The sequence below is a fragment of the Clupea harengus genome, chromosome 1 (assembly GCF_900700415.2).
Source record: "Clupea harengus chromosome 1, Ch_v2.0.2, whole genome shotgun sequence".
In the NCBI taxonomy this organism is placed as follows: domain Eukaryota; kingdom Metazoa; phylum Chordata; class Actinopteri; order Clupeiformes; family Clupeidae; genus Clupea; species Clupea harengus.
In genome coordinates this window covers 11169829-11176967 of record NC_045152.1, presented here as the reverse complement: position 1 = coordinate 11176967, position 7139 = coordinate 11169829, and the positions used below count along the sequence as shown (strand labels likewise).

General features: G+C 41.3%; 1 protein-coding gene across 1 annotated transcript in view; it reads left to right on the top strand.

Annotated features, from left to right (window-relative positions):
* Positions 1–402: 402 nt before the first annotated feature.
* The window catches only part of LOC105890756 (integrin alpha-M-like), a 30479-nt gene continuing 23742 nt past the window's right edge, over positions 403–7139 (top strand). Inside the window, exon 1 of the mRNA XM_031571556.2 lies at positions 403–472. The gene's annotated coding sequence lies outside the window, so the exon portion shown is untranslated. The remainder of the gene's footprint in view (positions 473–7139) is intronic.

Here is a 7139-nt window from a genome sequence, read left to right as displayed (position 1 = left end):
ATGAGGATACTTGTCAGCTCCTAGTCAGGATTTATGACCAACAGACAGCACCTTTTTACGTCCCAAGACCACAGGTCGACGTAGTGATGTACATCTACACAGCCTGGCTGGCCTGAGGTGATGAAAGATGTGTTTTTATCTGTCCTTCACATGATCATTCACCATCAAAATTAATTTACTGTAGATATGAAACCAAAACTAGTTGCCTATAGAAATATATTTGTAAAAACACACAGTTGCTTAAACAAAGCTTTAGAAGGTGAAATACTAAGAAGTGGAGAAGGCTGTTTCTCTGAAAGAGCCTCCTTCATTCTCAGTTTTTCTTTCCTGTGGCTTCTTCCTCTTCCTTTTTTCCTCTTTCTATAAAGCCACACAAAACTTCAGTGTAAAGCTGTGTCCATGTCTTGCCTCTACTCAGTCAATGAGGAAGGAAGGATGGCAACTCTAATGGTAACGCTTGCCACTGTTTTGGGTAAGTACGACTCCTGGGACCTGTGGGGAAGTGTAGAAATGTCACAGTATCTGAAGTATGGTTGCGCCTTGTGCACTCATGCTTCATGCACAACAATAATATGCAGTATGTTTACATATAATGCAACTGGTTTTGAAAAGTCTATATGAGATGATTAAATAATGCATGACTAATGGACAACAATGACGCTTAATTCACAGTAAATGACTAATAGTGAAGAGTAAAAACAATGCGTGTTACGCATTGCACACAGTGCAATATGTCAAAGCTTTGTGGCTTTGACTTTAAAGAAACTAAAATGTAACCCTTCACTGATAAACTAAGACTAAGAACATATTTGCCAGTGAATCCTGAAGGAGCCCTTCTGATCTGAAGATGTGTACTTGTGTATGCGTGCGCGTGCGTGTGGGTGTGCGTGCGTGTTCTCTTTTCATCAGAAGACCATAAATGGTTACTGAAATGTGAGACCTATGAACCAGTTACAAATTAACTTTTTTTTTTTATGGGATTAAATTAGCAAAATACCGATGTAAAAGGGTCATGACCGGCGAGGCCAGGTGTGTGAATGTTGGACCCAAACGCAGACACTGATACTAGACTTTGGAAGTGAGTTGAGACAGTTCTAGCAGCCAGGCAAAGCTCACTCACATAGAATGGAAAACGATTCTAGAATACAATCGAGTACAACTTCACTCACATAGAATAGAGAACACTATTCTAGAATACAATCGAGTACAACTTCACTTACATAGAATAGCGCTTGGATAGAGTTGACATTGAAATGTAGAAATGCAGCTGCACACAAACAAAAAAAATTTCATTTAAATATCAAAGTTTGTAAACTTGGAGAGAGTCCAAGACCAGAGGATACAGCTGCTCTGCTGTGCTAATTAGCACTTCCTGAGTCTGTGTGTGGTAATGATGAGTAGGTGTGAAGGAGAGAGCCAGATGGAAGAGAAATGGGAGATTATTTTGGGATTATTTTGATGGGGTGTTTACCTCTGAACACCAGTTTATAGTCTGACAGGACCTTAGGACACAGAATAAGAAGGAATCAACCGAGAAAAAAAACTTGTGGTCACTCAGCATGTGGCCATTAACAGTTATGGAGTAACAGGGGCATAGGCATGAACTAACTGGATAGGTGGGGCAGAGTTCTATGGAGCGCTGTAAGGTGATATTTATTATCTTGTGCGCACAATTTATTGATTATCTTGTGGGAAAAGTTATTATCTTGTGCACACAAGACAATTATAACTTGTATAACTTCATGACTCCAACCCACTGAGACAGGGTAGGGGATTTACAGCTGAAACAAGGCTGTACAGCGCCATAGCAATACACCATTACGCAACAGATACAAACCAGAGAAAAAGCACTAGAAAACCCAAGAGGAACAGTGCTTTCCTCACAAGGGATGTGGTCAACATACCAGGTTGTCTCCGTGGAAACAGCAATTACCCAACTAGTGATGCATTTATGACTTTTCATTAGTGGTACCTCAGTGGTGGAATGTGATCAATTAACAGCCATGGTAGCCTACATTCAAAGGGTATCACAACGTGTTTAAAGAATCACCTCTTCAGAACACATCTGTTAGGTGACAATTCACTCAAGTTACCTCAGGACTCCGGAGTTGCATATAAGTTTATTTATTCAACAACAACAACAAGCTCGTCGGGCTCTCCCACGTCCTGGCAGGTCAGAGAGAGGCACGGGCCCACTCTCAGAGAGAGAGAGAGAGAGAGAGAGAGGCACGGGCCCCTTCTCAGAGAGAGAGAGAGAGAGAGAGGCACGGGCCTTCTCAGAGAGAGAGAGAGAGAGGCACGGGCCCCTTCTCAGAGAGAGAGAGAGAGAGAGGCACGGGCCCCTTCTCAGAGAGAGAGAGAGAGAGAGAGGCACGGGCCCCTTCTCAGAGAGAGAGAGAGAGAGAGAGAGAGAGAGAGAGAGAGAGAGAGAGAGCCCGAGCTCACTTCCAGACTGCAGGTCAGAGAGGCAGGTCAGAGAGAGGCACGGGCCCACTCTCAGAGAGAGAGAGAGAGAGAGAGGCACGGGCCCCTTCTCAGAGAGAGAGAGAGGCACGGCCCTTCTCAGAGAGAGAGAGAGAGAGAGAGAGGCACGGGCCCCTTCTCAGAGAGAGAGAGAGGCACGGGCCCCTTCTCAGAGAGAGAGAGAGAGAGAGGCACGGCCCTTCTTAGAGAGAGAGAGGCACGGCCTATCTCAGAGAGAGAGAGAGAGAGAGAGAGAGCCCGAGCTCACTTCCAGACTGCAGCAGACGAGAGAGAAGCACATAAATATATATTAAGAGTTCAAAGTGCAGTGGTATAGATTAAAGTACTTCCCTGAGGAACAATAAATACAGTAACAGTTTTGTGTATACAGATGTGCAAGGTGACTGAGATGGCATAAGTGACTTGCAGTCAATAAAGTGATTAGTGTATTAATATTGCACAATGAAATTCTACATTTAGTAACCGGTCTGTGTTTAATGTTCTGTTAGCTGTCGGGAAAAAAACTGTCCTTTAGACGCGTGGTCCTTGTTCTAAAGGACCTGGACCGTCTGCCCCGAGGGCAGGAGAGTAAACAGGTGGTTGCCTGGGTGAGAGGAGTCTTTCATGATGTTATTGGCACTGCCAAGGTAGCGGGAGCAGGCAATTCATTCCAGGGAGGGCAGTGAGAAGACAGTGATTTTTTGAGCTGTGTTGTTGACCCTTTTGAGGGCTCTGTTGCCTACCGCAAAGCAACCGGAGTACCACGCCAAGATGCAGTAGGTCAGCACACTTTCGATAGTGGTGCGGTAGAAGGCCACCATCAGATTACACTCTAGGTTGTTTTTCCAGAGGACTCTCAGGAAGTGTAATCGCTGCTGTGTCTTTTTGACTATCTCTGAGGTGTTGGCAGACCATGAGGTCATCTGATAAGTGGGCTTCTAGGAACTTAAAGGTGTGGACCAATATTTTCCTTTATGTGTAGCCTAAGTGAGTAAATCCCTCTTTGTTTGTCTCTCCTCTTTTCAATCTATCAGTCTTTACACATCTCTCTCTCCTCCTCCTTATTTCCTTCCTTTGCCTTCTCATTTGTCTCTGTCGCTCATGGAATTGAGTTAAATGTTCTAATCTTTTACTTTATATTTATTTTAAATAATTGTACTTTTTTTTGCCTTGCATTCACCGGTATTTCCTTTAGGAAATGCATATGTCACCCATATGAAGGCTAATATCCCTGTGGAGGGATATTTAGTTTTTTGTTCTTGTTGCCAATATGCCTTTAAAGCTCTGCGAGTTTTTGTTCTAGAGTCATAAAAAGAACACCCACAGAAACCTTTAATCTTCTACATATAAGCCACTTGTTATTAGTTAGAGGAAATATACAAAAACACCAAGGCATGTCAGACTCCCTAAAAAAGTCTAACAAGCCTCAGTCCCTAGAGGGTGTAGTAGCACTTTGCTCCCTAAGGGTGGCGCACTATGCCACCCTACGCACAACCACAGGTTAAACTTGAACTTTTATAAGTTATAACTTTAACCGTTAAAGGGCCCTACATGCAACTATCATCTCATTTCTGCTTTTAGATCTCGTCCAGCGAGCGTGTCTCTTCCCTGAAAAGGATATGTTACAAGTCAAGAGTGTTGAAAAAAAGAGTTAAGTAATTAATTTGTTAATGCTAAAATGCTCACTGTTGATGCAATATGTGGTAATGCATCTCATTGTAATCAAAGTACATCCTTAGTTATTGGTTATGCAGTATAAGATTAAGTCTTAAAATGTAGAAAAGAAGTTAATGAGGTCCCATGTTAGAAACAGTAAGAACAGAATACTTACTCCTTTGCACCATTTGTGTGGATTGTACCAGAGAGTCTGCAGGATTCTGTGATGGCGAGCCCAGCCCAGTTAGACGGTTGTGGGGACAGTTGTGCAAGCGAGGTGGCCTAACACATGATCCGTTCCCTGAAGACATTCGACTAGCTTGATCTGATCATCCAGACACCAGATTAGAGTCTATACACACAATTTCCTCGACCCGGGTAGAAATAGTTGTAGTGCTAGTATACACACGCATGTACAAGGAACTGAACTCTTTGGAACCATACACACACACGTACATGGAAAAGGAACTGAAATCTTTGGATCTCAAACTCAACTCAACTGTTTTCCTGTTTTATTTGTTATTTTAGAGAGCTCTATTTTGATATATTTCAGCAAGGTTCATTGCTGTTGTAAGTCAATAAAGTGCCATCAGCTTCTTGTGAGTTAGTCAAGACATACCACTCTCCAAACCTGGGTGGATGTCAGTGCCTGTATACCAGTGCAGAGGGCTACAGGTGCTACGCATAGCTAGTATAGTTCTTTGACAGTGCCTGGCAAGTAGTCATTATACTCTGTATTGTTCTACCTAGGCTTCTTCAACCTTCTTTAACTGTCAGTCTCAGCAGCTGTTTCTCTCTCTCTCTCTCTCTGTCTTTCTCTCTCTTACTCATCCTCCCTTACTCCCCATCTATCTATCTATCTATCTATCTATCTATCTATCTATCTATCTATCTATCTATCTATCCATCTATCCATCTATCTATCAATGCCTTTATTTTTCTCTAAATTCCTCATCTCTTGAATTTCTTTATCTCAGGAGTGCTAAATAGACTTGAGGAGTAGCTGCAGTTTGTCTTCCTATTTCTGTTGTCCTGTTTGTTTGTGTCTTTGTCTTTTCTGGTTTGATTATCTACAAATACCTTTATATAATTATTAAGGTTGACTGTATGTTTCATGGGTCTTTTCTCATGCTGCACTGGTTAATTGTAGTTGATTGTTGTTGGTTGTATTTGACAATTTTGCAAATACCAATTATAAGGATTCTCTTAAGTGACCTGTGATTTCTTTTTTCTATGAATATTACCAATACTAATTATTACTAAGAGGAAGAGATGTTGGGAAAGAGGAAGAGATGCTGAAAAAGAGAAAGAGATGTTGAAATGTTAAAAGTGATGATAGGCCTACTGTATAAGGTGCTGTTTAAAGTGAGGACGTGGTGCGTCATTCAAGTGTTGCTCTGTTATCCCTCACTTGTAAGTTGCTTTGGGTAAAGGAAATTACTTCACTTGGTTCTGTTATAAGTGAACCTGAGGCAATTGCACTTCAATGTCAATGCTCAGTTTTTCCTTAACCTGCTTTCACTTGGGTTGCCAAATCCTTCACTTTTTTCTTTAGTTAAAGCAAAGGACTTCTTCTTGATGTAAATTATTGTAATCGGCTACAAGAGTCAAATAATGTGTTTCTCATTAATCTCAATTTTTTTTATTGAATCTAATTTTATGTCATGAATCCGTCTAATGTTTGTTAATGCTCACAGGTTTGACGATTTGTCATTTGCAATGTTTAGGGTATCACCTAGTAAAATAGTTTACTCAGTAGTAGGCCTACTGTACACAAGTGTGAGACAGTTAGTAGTTAGTGTAGGCCAGTACATTTTATATTATAGGCCTACAACCCCCACTTGGACCCTTTGCCCATAGTAATCACGCATTACATTTGTCTGCATTTTATATTCTTTGCTTTAACCCCCCCGACCAAAAAAAACTGTTCTACAACCCCCCATAGATAGATAAATGATAGCAATTATTAGTAGTAGTAGTATTAGTAGCAGTATATTTATAGTTACGGTATTTATGATTGTTATTATTATAAAAATTTTTTTGAAAAGGTTGTTGTTGTTACTAGCTTTTGTTTTTGTTATTATTATTATTAGCCTCTATTGTTATTATCATCATTCCTGCAAAGCCGGCATTTATGCCAGGTCTCAGCTCCATGTGAGACAGAAGCCTGGTTTGTTCTGCAAAGCTGTTGAATTCTCGGCTCAATTTTAGATAAACACAGCCTCAGGTCGTCCTCAATCTGAGCGCGATTGCAGTATTTTGTTTTAAGTGCAGTAATTTGGAGCAGCCTGCCTCACACAAGTATGTCGAAGCGAAAGGTAGGAAAAAGGCCACATCAGACAGTCATGAGTAGGGTTGGGTACCGAGAACCGGTGCCAATATGGAACCGGTTCCAATACAACCGGTACCTACCCGGACCGAAATGCAACGCAGATTTCGGTGCTTCATTTCGGTGCCTGAGCCAATTGAAAACGGTTGCTAGGCAGATTCTGCGGGGCACATGTAAAACTGCCCCAGCTCCCAATGTAAACTTTGTCCTGTGTCGCTCACGCTCATTGGTGTTTTCATAGCAACAGTCTTATGACAGTGAAGAGCATGCAGCATTTCACAGAGCAAGCACAAACAGAACTAGCCATCAACCTTTTAACAGAGAAAATACCGAAAGGTAAACGGTCAAAAGTGTGGCTGTATTTCGCACCAAAATATTCAAACATCGCGACGTGCAGCAAATGCAACAAAACAATTGCGTGAAAAGAGTGGAGAGAAGGCAAAGAGTCAACGGCAGTTCAGCAACCGAAGACTGAAAAATAAACGGAGATGACAGCTATACTTAACCTACGGTAGTCTCTTAAAGGGGCAGTACACATTTTCTCGTACTCAGTGTGTTCAAGTAACAAGATTAACTATAAACAAGCTAGAAAAGATAGGTATAAACAAATCATAAAATGGTGAAATTTCATGAAATAAATGCAAACAAAATAATACATTTTTGACTCCAAAGGCAAATATGCTCATATTTT